The sequence below is a fragment of the Molossus molossus genome, unplaced genomic scaffold, assembly GCF_014108415.1.
Source record: "Molossus molossus isolate mMolMol1 unplaced genomic scaffold, mMolMol1.p scaffold_m16_p_23, whole genome shotgun sequence".
NCBI lineage: Eukaryota > Metazoa > Chordata > Mammalia > Chiroptera > Molossidae > Molossus > Molossus molossus.
Genome location: NW_023425359.1, coordinates 14690441 through 14704121, shown reverse-complemented (window position 1 = coordinate 14704121; position 13681 = coordinate 14690441).

Sequence of the window (13681 nt, the reverse complement as noted above, 5' to 3'; positions counted from 1 at the left end):
GGGCACGTCCGGGGTCTCGGGGTTGTTTCTCACTCACCTGGGCCTTGGCCGGTGCAGGGTGCTGCTGGCCCCGATGGTGCAGCCTCGACTGGGTGTCTGCAGCTGCCCCAGCCGTCGGTGCACAGGTACCGGGTGAGCAGCGCCAGCACGCGAGGCCTCCCTGAGCAAGTCCCGGGTCCCGGGTCCCGAGTGCTGACCCTGGAAGCTACTAGAAGGGGAGGGTGGAGCTGGGAGCAAGGCCTCCTGCTTCTGGAACTCAGATCCACCTGGAGAGCCCCCGGGGAGCCGCCCTGTCTGTGGCTGAGGCCACTGAGCTCGTTTCCTGTTTCGGTTCGTGTGGCAGCGTCGTGCATGCTCCAGGGTGGGCTGGGGCGGGCAGGGGCCAGCTCCGCACCTTCACGTCCACCTGGAGGAGGACTGGGGCGGGCGGTGGCAGAGAGGCCACTGGCCTGGACAGCCAGGCTCCTTGGCAAGGTCAGAGGCCAGAGCTGGACTGTCCCACTTGGCGAAGAGAAGACAAGCAGCCTTCTAGGACCTTGCTCCAAGGACAGTCGACTTGCTCTTTCAAGCACGGAGACAGGACTCGTTAGAGGGGCCAGCCCTTCCCCAGGCTCGGGGACTGAGAGCCAGAAGGAGGAGGTCACCTCGTGGGCTCAGGTCCTGGTGGGGGCCTCTCACTGAGCAGTCACAGTCACGGGGCAGTGGGGGGAGGGGACTCTCCCAAACCACACACCTGCTGCCCAGGCTCCTTCCAGAAACACTGGAACGAGCCCCTGGAATTGCAGGGGGGTTTCCCCCAGGGGGTCCCCAAGGGGCTTCCCAGCTCTGACCCAGTGAGTTAAACCCCTGAACTGTGTGGAAAATACAGGAGGGGGTAACACGGGCCCGACGAGGGCTGGCTGAGAACTAGCCCTGTGCCTGCCGCTCACCCACGGCGTCAGAGGCAGTGCCCAGAACGGAGGCTGTAGGCAGCTCGAACCACAATCCGAGACCACCCCATGCTGGACTCTGTGCGGCTCCTCAGCCGCCACCGAGCACCGGCGTCCCCGTGTCCCCACTGCCCCCACATTCTCCTCAGGTCGCTGCCCCAGGGTCCTTCCAGGAGTCCTTCCTGGTCACCTGGTCTGACAGGTGAACAAGTCATTTGGAGTCTAGGTTTGTCCCATGCAACGTTTGGGAACTATTTATACTAAAACTACAATTTAACTGGACATTATTTGTATTATTTGTGAAGTCTGGCAGGGGGGGGTCTGCACCTCTGAACCCCCGACCATGGGCCATTTGCTGGGTGGAGCTTCCAGAAGCTGCCGCTGCCGGGGCACAGCCCTGCACCCTGCAGAGCTGTGTGCAGAGGTTTCGGGGCCAGGAAGGAGACCTGAGCATTTTCTTCCCCCATTTTCCCCTCCTTCGCCCTGCTTCCTGCCCCAAATGAGTCCCCGGGTGATCCCAGGTGCAGTGTGGACCCACGATGAGTCCCCAGGTGATCCCAGGTGCAGTGTGGACCCCCAGTGAGTCCCCGGGTGATCCCAGGTGCAGTGTGGACCCACGATGAGTCCCCGGGTGATCCCAGGTGCAGTGTGGACCCCCGATGAGTCCCCAGGTGATCCCAGGTGCAGTGTGGACCCACGATGAGTCCCCGGGTGATCCCAGGTGCAGTGTGGACCCCCGATGAGTCCCCAGGTGATCCCAGGTGCAGTGTGGACCCACAATGAGTCCCCGGGTGATCCCAGGTGCAGTGTGGACCCCCGATGAGTCCCCAGGTGATCCCAGGTGCAGTGTGGACCCACAATGAGTCCCCGGGTGATCCCAGGTGCAGTGTGGACCCACGATGAGTCCCCGGGTGATCCCAGGTGCAGTGTGGACCCCCGATGAGTCCCCAGGTGATCCCAGGTGCAGTGTGGACCCACGATGAGTCCCCAGGTGATCCCAGGTGCAGTGTGGACCCCCAGTGAGTCCCCGGGTGATCCCAGGTGCAGTGTGGACCCCCGATGAGTCCCCGGGTGATCCCAGGTACAGTGTGGACCCCTGATGAGTCCCCGGGTGATCCCAGGTACAGTGTGGACCCCCGATGAGTCCCCGGGTGATCCCAGGTGCAGTGTGGACCCCCGATGAGTCCCCGGGTGATCCCAGGTACAGTGTGGACCCCGATGAGTCCCCGGGTGATCCCAGGTACAGTGTGGACCCCCGATGAGGTCCCTGGTGATCCCAGGTGCAGTGTGGACCCCCGATGAGTCCCCCAGGGTGATCCCAGGTGCAGTGTGGACCCCCGATGAGTCCCCGGGTGATCCCAGGTGCAGTGTGGACCCCCGATGAGTCCCCGGGTGATCCCAGGTGCAGTGTGGACCCCCGATGAGTCCCCGGGTGATCCCAGGTACAGTGTGGACCCCCGATGAGTGCCCGGGTGATCCCAGGTGCAGTGTGGACCCCCGATGAGTCCCCGGGTGATCCCAGGTGCTGTGTGGACCCCCGATGAGTCCCCGGGTGATCCCAGGTGCTGTGTGGACCCCCGATGAGTCCCCGGGTGATCCCAGGTACAGTGTGGACCCCCGATGAGTCCCCGGGTGATCCCAGGTACAGTGTGGACCCCCGATGAGTCCCCGGGTGATCCCAGGTACAGTGTGGACCCCCGATGAGTCCCCGGGTGATCCCAGGTGCAGTGTGGACCCCCGATGAGTCCCCGGGTGATCCCAGGTGCTGTGTGGACCCCCGATGAGTCCCCGGGTGATCCCAGGTGCTGTGTGGACCCCCGATGAGTCCCCGGGTGATCCCAGGTGCAGTGTGGACCCCCGATGAGTCCCCGGGTGATCCCAGGTGCAGTGTGGACCCCCGATGAGTCCCCGGGTGATCCCAGGTGCAGTGTGGACTCACCCAGGTACACCGTGCCCGGGTAGCTAACTGTTCCCTGCAGGACACGGAGCCCCTGCCACAGAAATGGGTGCCATGGGGGCAGACTCAGAAATAGGTTATGAGCTCCCTGCCCTTGGCACTGGTAACCATGACAACTCAGAGTTGGGCTGAGAGTTAGGGGTGGAATTGTGTCCCCCTCTAATTCATGTGCTGATGCCCAAACCCCCAGTACCTCAGAATGTGACCTTATTTGGAGACAGGGTCTTTACAGGGGTGATCAAGAAGTCATGAGGTCATGAGGGTGTCCTTACGACAAGGGGGAATTGGGACACAGACCTGTGGGAGGGAAGACACAGGGAGACGATGCCAGGAAGAGACAGGGAACAGATTCTCCCTCACAGCCTCAGGAGCCAACCCGTTGACACCTTGATCCGGGACTTCTAGCCTCCGGAGCTGTGAGGAGACAAGACTCACAGGGTGAGGCCAGAGGAGGTTTACAGTGGTTCGTACGGAACATCGTCCAGTGAATAAATAATAACAGAAGATGAACTGTTTCGTGTACTCACCACTGTAAACATCCTTTCGCCCACCCTCAGCTTCTGTTGGGTAAGCCACCCAGTGGGCGGTGCTGGGTTACCACCCAGTGGGTGGCTAGTGGGGACCCTAGCCACAGCCGCTGGCTCCGCCCCCTCTGCCCACCCAGGGGGCTCTCCACAAGGGTACCCTGGGCCCGTGGATCCCTTAAGTCTTGTCTGAGCAGCAGGCTTGGCTCAGGAAAGCTGCTTCGTGCCACCAGGTCGGGGACCAGCTCTGATGGCCAGCTTCCACGGGGGAGCACGGTTCTTCTGCAACAGCCTCGCCGGGGAAACTTGGGCGCGGCCTAGAAAGGCGCCCCTGAACCGGTCAGGTCCTGCCAGGTTAGAGAAGGGCTCTGGGCACATGAATAAACCAACACGAGATCACTTTCCTGCCTCCAGCCCTCGGGACGAGCCTGGGAGCCGATGCGCTCAGCGGCAAAGGCTGTTCCACTGCTGTCGTGTCCCACACCCTGCACCGCACCGACCGCAGCGGGCTCCGTGCGTGCTGAGCGCCTCCTGGGGTAAAACAAGCACCCTGCCCCGGGCGGGCGCAGAGAAGGACATGCGGCCAGCTGGGGAGCAGTCTGCTGGAGCTGGCGTTTGAAACACCCAGACTGGGCGTCAGGGACTCCTGATTCCGGAGCAGAGAGTCGCGCTGGGTGACCTCAGGCAGCCCTCACCCACGTGCTCTGGCTTTGCGTCCACTGGGAGAGCCACGTCCCCACGGGGCAGCCCCCAGCCCCCAGCCCCCAGCATCCCTCCGGCTCAGGCGAGGCAGATGCTACCTGGTACTGAGAGACCTCGCCAGAGATCACGATTGAGGGGTGTCAGCAGCAGGGGGCCCAGGAGGACACTGGGATGCACCAGCTGCTCGCAGGGGCCTCCCCCATCACAGCACCCCAAAGCCAGACGGTCACTTTATAGCCGCCTCCGCTGGGAGGGGAAAGCTTTCAGAGGCTGGATGAAGGATCAGAAGACACCCCGCCACACCAGCAACCTCAAAGGGTTTCCAGGGATGGGGGAGGACCACGTGGAGCTGCCACTGACTAAATGTTTGCGTCCCCCAAAATTCATAGGTTGAAACCTAACCCCGAATGTGATCATACTAGGAGGTGGGAGGGGATTAGGTCATGAGGGTGGGGCCCTCGAAATGAGATTCGTGCCCTTTTATGAGAGACCCCGGAGAAGAGACCCTCACCCTTCCACCATATGACACGGGGAGAAGCGGCCGTCTATGAACCAAGGAACAGGTCCTCAGCAGACACCGAATCTGCCTGAGCCTTGACCCCACGTCACCTCCAGAACTGTGAGAAGCAAACATCTGTGGCTTGAGCCCCTCTGTCCATAGTATTTTGCTACGGCAGCCTGGATGGGCTAAGACAGCACCAGACTCGGCTTATTGTTAGTGTTTTAGGGAGATGATGGTCAGTTTTGAGTGACTGTCACCTTGCACTGCCTCAGGACCCTGGGCCAGAGGGAAGGGGGGATGAGAGCAGAGGGGTGGGGTTTGAGCTCTGCACCTGGGGGGAGGGGCTGGGGGTCCTGAGGGGAGGTCCCAGTTCCCCCAAGCTTGTGACTGGCTGTTACTGCTGGTGTAACAGGAAAGAGTGGACAGACACCAGCCAGGACACTGAGACGCAGGTGACCAGCACACTGGGCCCAGGCGGGGGCACGGACGGGGCTGGAGATGAACGAGACGCCCACCCTAAAGGAGACAGGTGGCCTTCCTGTCCAGCACTTTCCACGCCAAGCTTTACTTTGGTCCCTATTCAAGCCCTGACAGGACAAGCCACCCCTGAGCCATGAGGGACAGGTCCACCTAAGAAATTAACCTGTCTTTAGTGGGGGCCAGGGCCCAGACAGTTGGGGAACCAGCCCTCTTCACTGGGTGACTGGGGGGGCCCCACGGCAGACCCAGGGAGGAGCCTGGCCGCCCACGATGGCTCTGGAGGCACCTTGAGCTCTGGGGCACGAGATCTGGCTTCCGCCCCACGCTCCACCCTGGCGGGGTTGGTCCAGGCTGTAGCCAACTCAGAGGTGGCCCCTCACAAGGAAGGCTCACCGTCCCGCTGTGAGGACGGAGGCCGGCTGATGGCTAACCCAGCTTGTGAGTCAAGGCCAAGGTCATCCTCAACTCCGCCCCTCCAGCCGGGACTGAACAAGGCGAGGGGAGAGGGCCCGGCCATTTCTGCCCACGTGGGCTCCTCTGCCAGCCGCATGGGCTCCGGGCACCCGGGCTCACTCTTCCCGCCCCACCCTGCTCCCTCCATTTCCCTCCACCGCTGATGCTCCCCAGTACGTCTCTCCTTCCTAACCTGGCCCAGCCTGTATTCCTGGGAACCTGCCCTGCAGCACCCTCTTTACACCTTGTGCCTCAGTTTCCACATGGTACCTGTGCCCTGGGCTCAATATGAGGAGGAGGATGACTGTTTCCTCAGCACCCACCCCATGTCCCCAGCACCCAGCAGGCCGGTGCTAAGAGTGAAAAGGGGGACCCCCACCTCTGGTGGCCCCCACATCTGCCCAGTGAAGAGGCCTCCCACTAGAATAAAAACACCCAAAGAGACCCAGAGAACCTGGCGGGCCGTACACCACAGCACCAAGCCTGCCTGTCCTCCCAGGCCCATGCGCCCTGTCATCCTCGTCCCCTGCGGTGCACCAGAGACTTTGCAGGCTTCGCAGTGGCTCAGGGCTACACCTCCTGGGTCACCACCTCTACCTCCCCGCCACCTCCTTCCCCTCAGTCCTGCAGCTCACCGTCAGATGCTGAGGTGACATGCTGTCCCTTCATGTCCTGCCCCGCACAGACCTGTGCAGTGTCCACCTCGCTGAAGTTCTCTGTCTAGTGAGCCCCCTCCTGCCACAGAGACCAGACAGCTTCGGACTCGCTGCGCAGGGCTGGCTGGCCTCCCGGTCCCTGGTACCAGTGCCCTGCACCCCACGGAGAGTCTCTTCACACCCCTCCACATCCCTCCACACCAGCCAGCAGGTGGCCAGGACATCTCTAGGCCCTCAGTGAGCAGGACCTCACGAGGCCATCCCTCCTTTGGAGGGCAGCTCTGACTGGTGGAACATTCTGGAACACAGAAATCCACCTGCCCACAGTCTCCATCACGGAATCCGGGGCACCCTCTTCCCCACGCAGCCCTCTGCTGTCCCTTCATATGTGGAGTCCCCTCATAGTCCCTAAGTCCCTTCTCCAGGCTGAAGCACCCCGTTCTTCCCATTAGTCTTTATGTCGCAGGATCTTGAGTCCGGCCACTCAGTCTGGACATGTTGCAATTTGCTGATGACCTTCCAAAAGTGGAGCGCCCAGGGCTCAGTGCAGCGCGCTGGAGAGGTGAGACCAGCCCTGGCCAGGGGAAGGCTCTGCAGACATTTTTATTGACATAACATGAGGTTTCATTCGCTGTCTTGGACTCACTGCATACTGTGCAGTCAAAATGCCCGATTCCGATCCCTTCCGTGTTCTACCTTGGAGACATGACTTAACCTTTCTGAGCCTTAGTTTTCTTAACTGTAAAGTAAGGATAATAACAGCGTCCCACCCACCCAATTCCAAACCAAGACGCGGGGGGGAAGAATGGGCGGCGACCACCAGAGGGCACTGTACACCCGCGTTGGACGGAGTGCGCTGCCCAGTGTGGCGGCCAGGGGTCGCCCGAGCTCCGTGGCCCCACAGACGCCCCGCCCCACCCTCTCTCCCTCCTCCCCCAAAACACACACCGGCCTTTGCCTGCACAGCGGACTGGCACCCCTGGGGCCGAGGGAAGCTGGCTTCACCCACCCTTCGGCTGGCCACCGCTTCCCTGCACCCTGCTCACCATACAGGACCTACTCCCCGCAAGGAGAATGGACAGGCCACCGCTGTGCACACTATGGGCGGACCGCGTGCGTAACGTCGAGGGAAGGCAGCCAGAGGCGCCAGATGCACCGTTGTTTATGAACAGCATAGAAACAGCCCACATTATTCCCCGGGTTAGAAGTCAGGAGCGTTTATCCCGGCTGTGGACAGAGGGGGCTTCTGGGCTCGTGGCACGTCATTTCCTGATCTAGGTGCTGGTCACATGGATGTATGTATTTAGTATGTCGTCAATGAGCTGTTTGTGTATGTGTACTTTGCTGTCTTGTCTTTACTTCAGTTAAAAGTTAAAAGAAAAATGTGGTGAGACTCGTGGCTGTTAAGACACCAGTCACAGCCCTTTCCAGCCCTGGGGCTTGGGTGACCCCAGGACTACCTGCCCTGGGAGGTGACTGTGTCTCTCCCCTCGGCGGGGTCGGGCTGCACTGCGGGTGGGGGTCCCAGCACCCCAGACCAGGAGCGGCAGCAGGAAAGGCTCAGTGCTGTATCCTGCATCACCACTCCAGCTTCCAGCTTTTCATGAATTTTTGTTTGGGGTCAGGAGTAATGACTATAATCATCCAAGAAGGACAGAAAACACTATCAGGTGGCATTTCCGCTCTGGAGAACAGACCTGTAGTGCCTCCCCCTCCCACAGGAGTGGCTTTATGGTACTGACATCAGTTCAATGCTCCCCCCCACCCCCCACCCCCACCCTTGCTAGGATAGTCGCTGTGGCCAGGAAGAAACGCTGAGGATAGTGGTTCTTCCCACCCAGTTCACAGAGAGAAGCCTTGAACCTCGCCAGGTCATGGGTCATGCAGCTGCCAGTGAGGTCACATGGGGCTGTCTTGAGTTCTATGATACTGAATGTCAGTCAGCCTGGCTCACCTGCGGTGGGGACCCTCAGCATACAGAACCCATGAAGCTAGAGCTGGAATGACCACTGGAACCCCAAACCCTGTATTTCCAGCTGAGGGCAGCACTGAACACACCTGCCAAGGCTCAGGTGCACCCCACCCACACCACCTTCACCTGGGCACATCACCCAGCAGCTACGGGGTACCTTGCTCACGCCACCTTCACCTGGGCACATCACCCAGCAGCTACGGGGTACCCCGCCCACGCCACCTTCACCTGGGCACATCACCCAGCAGTTACGGGGTACCCCGCCCACGCCACCTTCACCTAGGCACATCACCCAGCAGCTACGGGGTACCTTGCTAGCACAATGGCTAAAGCAGCATCTTAGATATCAAATCTCGCAATAATCAGCTCAGAGAGGGTCTTACTTGGAACTGAGGGGCCTGGCAAATCTTTGTATCTTATAGTCTCTCTCAGGATAACCTCCTTGGCATAGATAATGGGACATCAAAGAATACAGGAGCCCGAGGGAAGGTCGAGATGGCAATGTCCAAGTCCTTTCTCCCATAGCAACTTTCCTATAACCCCAGGGGGCTTCTAGAATATTCAAAAAGAGGAGGAGCTGTAAAAATATTCAGCTTCACTGTGCAGATCCAACTGAGGCCACTGGCCACATCCGAACATCCTAATGTACCAGCAAGCTTCCCATTAACACTCAGATGTTCTTACGTGATGGGCACCTGGCTCTAAGGAAATCCAGCGAAAACAGGACGGTGACGGAATAAGGACTCGGAGGCTTATTTATCTGGCCTCTGGGTCTCCAACCTGCCACCACGCTCTGCGCACTGAGTGACTTTGCAGTGTAACCTCCCTGGATTATAAACTAAATGCGCTGACACTGAAAAGCGCAGGGTGCTTGGCAGTTCAGTGCACCCAGCTGTTTGCTTGTGCCACAGGCCGCTCACCCAGTCTGGCTCCAGCAAAGACGGACAAGTTCTACCATGGACACTTGCAGGTGAAGAACAGCATTCGGGGGAATGATGACAGATGCCTCGACACCCTCCTTGGTGATGGGTTGACTACAGAAAAATGCCTTACACAGCTCTTCCAAGTTTTTAGGACTATGCACCTTATAAGGTCAGAATCACAATCAAGTACGTGGAAGGAACACAGAACTTTTCAGGTCATATAGGAGCTTCGGTAAATTAGGAGCAAGTGGTAAAATAAAAACAAGTCTCCTTTGAATGAAGTATTTCATCTTTTTATTTCAAAAGAAGAAAGGATACCAAGTAGCAGAAGAGTGAAGCAGTTAAAACCAGCAAAGCTGCAGAGTAGGAAAGAAATAGAAAGGGAGCAATGGATCAGATTTCAACGATATGGTGGCTTAATGCAAACACAGGGCTCCGATGCCGCAAACCTAAGTCAGGTTAAGTCCAATGACTCCAGCAGGCTCGCTGATCCATCAAAGTGACAGGGCGAGCCCCTTTCCCGCGGAACCTTAACTTTACACATTCTAGACACATCATGCACATACAGGCTACACTTTATGGTTACATGAAATTGCATGCAGTTCACACAGACAATCATTTTGAAGGCACTGTATTGTGCAGCATGAGCTGCTACTTTCTGGCAAGTCCTTCCTACTTGTCTTGCAGGTGGTCCTTTTTTATTTATTCCTATTTGAAACTTTGGTGCAAAACCCAGGTGCTTCTAATCCTGCCCAGCCTGCTGAGCATTCTGGCTTCACATCTCACCCTCTCGCCCACGTCCCCTTCTCAAAGGTAGATGCCAAGCCTAGAAGACAATGTTTCCTGACCACAAGATCCCTTCTTACTCGGACTGACAAGGGATTTCAGGCAACAGCAGTTCAGAGTTTGTAGCTTTAAAACAAGTTGCTACCAGTTTCCTTTCCTCCTGACATGTAACTCAGGGATTCCGTGAGATACATAAGGTTCTGTGGGCACATTCAGTAACTTCTGATTACAGTATGGCCTTGGACATGTTTACATCAACCCTAACCTTGAAAGGTTACGTTAGTCCAGGTTGCTTCAAGAGGTTAACTCCCAGGTTAGAAAGCCCTCGACTCCTGGGCTGCACACGCGAGTCTTTAGCCCTGCACCATCTTCCAAGGACGCTAATGCACATTCCTAGTTTTAAAATCGGTAGCAAAGACAACATTTGGACCGTAAGAAATTCACCGTTAAACTGCACCTGTTGCGGTTCCACTGTATGCTTCAGGCCTAGCCACGTGGTAGGTCTGGAAAGGAAAAGGTACTTGACATTCTCAATCTCTCGAGGAAACCGGGTATGCTTGCTCTAACCCGAAAGGTTCACCGTGGACTCCGTCACCCCTTGAAAACAAGATAAAAAGCGCAACGTTCTGTTCCTCACGCATATGCCCGTGCTGACTCCCCAAAGGGTCAGCAGAAAACGCAATGAAACTGGCTTCTGGTCAGGTCAAGTAAAAGGTTTTGAAAACTTGTCCCAAAGGCGAGTCAACAGAAAGCATCAGACTTGGACTTGCAAGGGGACCCCCAGCCTCTGCTTACAGCAGACAGGGCTGCCCCACCCCAGCACCCCAGCACCCCAGCTCCCTGCTACGGGCTCCGACGCGCAGGGTTTCTGCACTGAGGCTGCAGGGGGCTTCCCCAGTCTTCCGAAACTAACCAAAAAAAGGATTTCTATGAAAATATGTAAATACTGTCACCAAATACTATAGACTATGTTGCATCAACTACAGATGTCTCTACAATTCTCTTTCCAGCTCACTTTTGTTAGAAACATTTTCCCCCAAAAGAAAAACTACACAGACATAATGAAAGGCCTATCTTACTGCTAACAAAAAAAACAAAAAAACAAAAAAAAGAAAGAAAGAAAAGAATTTCAAAACACACACATATACCAAGAACTGGAATAAAAGAACATCTGCAAAACAGAACTCATCTTTTATAATCCCAACCCTCCAGTCAACCTCTGACTTTGCGACAATTGTCTTTGTCTTCTGAGCAAGGACTTCAAATGGCACAGAAGAGCCACCTGGTCTTCAAGAAATTGCTGCGACAGCCTTTTGGATTAAAATAAGGAACTGGGAAAGAATGACAACTTATAAACTTACACAAAATAAGAAGGGCAGAGCGCGGAGGGTAATGCTACCTTTTTTCCTCTCAAGGATGAAGTGATCAAATCAATTGCACAGCAGGTTCAGGGAACACAAAAACCACCTTCCTTCCTCCCCGGGAAAAACACGAGCTTCACTCCACCCAACTCTGGAGGGTCTGTTTCCTTAAAAAATAGTTCGGGGACCAGAAAGAGTCCAGAGGCCTTCCCGGCACTGAAGAGTCAGAACTGGAACTCGGGTCTCACGTCACCACAGCACACTGCTGCAGCTGGTCTCTGAATGGCCAAACGAGCCTCCAGGTTGAGGACGTCAGACGAGAGGAGGCAGTGACCCACCACCCATCAGTGGAAGCTCACGAGTGACGCAGAGGACACTGGTCTACCGGCTTCACGCCCCACGGACACCTGACCTCACTACTGACCTCAGGATGGTCCCTCGGCTGACTTTTCCTTTAGGGCTCACATACGTTCTCTCAGGGAATGGGGTCCAAGATCTGAAAATCATTAATATCAGAAAGCCAAGCTTAGGCCTTTTTTCCTTCTATTTTTGTTAATCCTCCCTCGAGGGTATTTGTCCATTGATCTCTAGATAGCATGGAGAGGGGGAGAGAGAAACAGAGACAGCAATTGGTTGCCTCCTGCACAACCCAGCCTGAGGCCAGGGATTAAACCTGCAACCCAGGTACATGTCCTTGACCGGGAATCAAACCCAAGACCCTTCGGTCGGAAGTCCGACACTCTTAACTGCTGAGCCAAACCTGTCGGTGCTTTTCTCCTTCTCTTGGCCAAAACTTAGTCAACCAGCCAGAAGTCTGATGGAATGAAGGACCCAGAACGAAGTGTTCGAGGCAGAGGGATCTTAGAGACGAGGCCCAGGGGACAGCTGACTCCCCTGCAGTCTGACAAGGGGGTAAGCCACTGGGTCCCAGTCCAACGACTAACCCACAATCCCACACCAGAGGGAAGAATGGGGACAGCAAAGCAGAAGACACAGAGCACGACCTGGTCTGAGAAAGGGCAAAGAGCACGGTAAGTAGGAGTCTTTTTAACAATGTTTACTTTCATAAACAGGCCCTTCTATGCGAGGACCAAATACTACCCGCCCCCCAAATTCAATTTTAGAAATGGGAACTTAAAAGGACCAGGTATCTATGGAAACTAAATTGTAAATCCCTGGCTCAGGCCTGAAACTCCCACCCCCTTGCTAATGAGTAACAAAAGAAATGGTGCCGGACCTCACATGGCTTTCTTCGGTGTCTACCCTCCCAGGGCTTTGGGGGGGACTAGCGACTCTCACCAGCCGGACCCCAGCACGGGGGCGCTAGGCTGTCCACTGGGGTTTGCCATGAATTACACGAGGAGTTAGTCCACCAGCAGGAACCAACCGGCCTCACCCGAGTCCGCGGGTCCAGGGCAACTCAAACGTTGCACACACGGCAGGCAGAACCAACCGTTTCCACCCGAGTTCAACCTGCTGGTGCCGATGCAAATCCGAAATTGGTATTTCTCACCTAAGAGTTAAATGAAACCAATCCCAAAACATTTTATTTAAATGCCGTTAATCTTTTAAAAAGGGAGTCAGAGGTCCTCTGGATGTGATAAGGGCATGAACAGTGGAAGTTTTAAGAACCACATTTTAAAAAGCCTTCTGGGGCACATCTTTCGGTTTGGTCGTAATAGTGTGTATGTTAAATGTAAACCCCAATCCTTTTCCCTCTGCTTGTACAGACGTGAATGTAAGCTTCTGGAGCTGAGGGAGCATAGAACGTTCCTCAATGTAAACACCAACCAATGTAAATTTCTCTTTCCAGGTGCCGCCCCCTGCGCTATCCATCTGTCCAACCAACCGTGTGCTCTTCTGTACACCTGAGCTCGGAAGAGCCATTTACTGAAAACCAAACTCACCCCTAACGTTATCCACTGCCTAGATCAGTGCTTTCTTTCTTGTTTTGTTTTACAAAATAGTTTGACTAGACAAGGTCTAAACAAAGCTTCTTATGTCATTCATTTAAGCTATTTTTTTGTTATAATTTTTAAATATTCTGTTACCTGATGCTAAAGAAATCATTATAGGAATTGAAGGGAGAAAAGTTACATCAAATTTACATTATAAACCATGAGGTTGTCATTTGAATATGGACTTTATGAAATTAATGCAAATTTAGTCCTCTAAGGAAATATATGTAAGCTTTTCTGATTTTTTTTTTTTTTAATCCTCACCCGAGGACATTTTTCCTTTTTTGTTGTTGTTGTTGTTCAGATAGAGTAGGAGGGAGAGAAACATTGACATGAAAGGGACACATCGAGTGGCTGCCACCCGCACGACCCAACCAGGGCCGGGGACAAACTGCAACCGAGGTACATGCCCTTAGCGGGAACCAAACCCGGGTCTCTCTGGACCGCAGGCCGATGCTCTAACCGCTGAGCCAATCCA